The sequence below is a fragment of the Nicotiana sylvestris genome, chromosome 11 (genome assembly GCF_000393655.2).
Source record: "Nicotiana sylvestris chromosome 11, ASM39365v2, whole genome shotgun sequence".
NCBI classification, from domain to species: Eukaryota; Viridiplantae; Streptophyta; class Magnoliopsida; order Solanales; family Solanaceae; genus Nicotiana; species Nicotiana sylvestris.
In genome coordinates, this window is record NC_091067.1 from 136,432,326 (window position 1) to 136,434,875 (window position 2,550).

Genomic DNA, 2,550 nt, shown 5'->3' on the forward strand with positions numbered 1-2,550 from the left:
GGTGGACGGATCTCGACCGTTAGATCAATTTAGATCTACGGTCTGGATATGGTGGTTAAATGGAACGGTGTCGTTTCAAGTGTTGAGGGTTTGGGTTCGATCCGGTTGTAAACGGGTCGGGTTCCTCAGTGGGTTGTGGGGAAGTGATCTTGGCCGTTGATCAATCTGAGATCAACGGCCCAGATCACACTGGACTAAAACGTCGTCGTTTGGACGTCCTGGGCATCAGGTGGCCTGGACCGGGCAGGCCTGGGTCTTGGGCTGTTTGTTTGGGCCAATTTTGTTAAAATTGGCCCAAGTCCGGAAGGGAAGGGGTCCTTTCTTTATTTTTTTTTATTTATTTCCTTTTTCTTATTTATTTTAAAACAAAACTAAGCCAAAAAAATCAAATTAAAATTAAATACACACTCAATACAATTATTTGCACACACACTAAAATATTTCAAAACAGGTAAAGTCAAACAAAATAAAATCACGGACGAAGATGCCTATTCATGATTTTCTATTTAACGACCGGATTACGGTTCGAATTATGCAGGACACATATATTTTTTTTGAATTTTGTTTTAATAAAGTAAATAAATAAAAATGGGCCGAAGTCACAAATAAATCAACAAGGTGCCGCACAGAAATCCAAAAATTGTACAGCAGGGCCAATTATTATTTTTTATTTCTTTTTGGAGCGATTGTCGTGCGAAACAAAAATCACGTGCTCACAGTTGCCCCTCTTTGTTCGGAAACACGAAGGGTTTTCGTGCAAAGATAAAGTGAGCGTGTATGAGCGATTTTTGCCTATATACCACTCCGTATGAAGCATGTTTTTTTTTGAAAGATCTGACCGAATCTTGCTTCAAAGATTTCCTACATATCCTGGGCTAAACAGGAATCAGGTCAATGTAGTTCGAGAAGTTTTGGTAGCTGGGACTACCATGGGATTGCAATGCTTGCTGCTACTGCTGCTGCTGTTGTCACTGCTACGTTACTGACCGCCTTATTACAACCAAACGAAAATTGGAAACTGAACTAACTACTTATATGCATGTCAACTGCTAGTTACAAGATTCATATCTATGATTCTTTTACGACTTGATCTTGGGTCTTAGCTGATTCTGCTTGTAGACTCCGATCTGAATCCTGATGCTTGCGAGTTGCGGCGAACTGTTTAATCTCTGGGATACTGAGTGAGACGCGATTGGCAGGGTTTAGGACCTTAGTCAAATGTTGGAGTCGATCTGCTCTCCATTCACTCTGATATCTCGGGATGTCTTCTTTTGTCTTTTTCTTTTTTGATTCTGAGTCGAGACTCATCTCGTGGGTCATTTCGATCCGTGTGGCTTGAGGTTAGACCTGCGGGAAAAAACAAACAAACGAAAGAAATTTTCTGCCCCAGTTTCACTAGGAAAATTTCGTTAATTATTCACCAGGAAGTTCATAAAATTGATGAAAGAAGATATACATGCTCAGTTCAGGGTTGGAGCCCTAATACCGACTAGATGGGAAAAGGTTTAGTTTAGGGTTTAAAACCCTAAAGCTGATAGCGTGAAAAAGCTCAGTTTAGAGTTTAAAACTCTAATGTTGGCTGAAAAAAATTCAGTTTAGGGTTTAAAACCCTAATGCTGACTAAAAGGAAAATTCAGTTTAGGGTTTAAAACCCTAATGCTGATTGCATGAAAAAGCTCAGTTTAGAGTTTAAAACTCTAATGCTGGCTGGAAGGAAAAAGTTCAGTTTAGGGTTTAAAACCCTAATGCTGACTAAAAGGAAAATTCAGTTTAGGGTTTAAAACCCTAATGCTGACTGCATGGAAAAGCTCAGTTTAGGGTTTAAAACCCTAATGCTGGCTGAATGAAAGAGTTCAGTTTAGGGTTTAAAACCCTAATGCTGACTAAAGGAAAAGTTCAGTTTAGGGTTTAAAACCCTAATGCTGACTGCATGGAAAAGCTCAGTTTAGGGTTTAAAACCCTAATGCTGGCTGAAAGGAAAAAGTTCAGTTTAGGGTTTAAAACCCTAATGCTGACTAAAGGAAAAATTCAGTTTAGGGTTTAAAACCTTAATGCTGACTGCATGGAAAAGCTCAGTTTAGAGTTTAAAACTCTAATGCTGGTTGAAAGGAAAAAGTTCAGTTTAGGGTTTAAAACCCTAATGCTGACTAAAAGGAAAATTCAGTTTAGGGTTTAAAACCCTAATGCTGACTAAAGGGAAAATTTAGTTTAGGGTTTAAACCCCTAATGCTGATTGCATGAAAAAGCTCAGTTTAGAGTTTAAAACTCTAATGCTGGCTGAAAGGAAAAGTTCAGTTTAGGGTTTAAAGCCCTAATGCTGACTAAAAGGAAAATTCAGTTTAGGGTTTAAAACCCTAATGCTGATTACATGGAGAAACTCAGTTTAGGGTTTAAAACCCTAATGCTGGCTGAATGAAAGAGTTCAGTTTAGGGTTTAAACCCTAATGCTGACTAAAGGAAAAATTCAGTTTAGGGTTTAAAACTCTAATGCTGACTAAAGGAAAAATTCAGTTTAGGGTTTAAAACCCTAATGCTGACTGCATGGAAAAG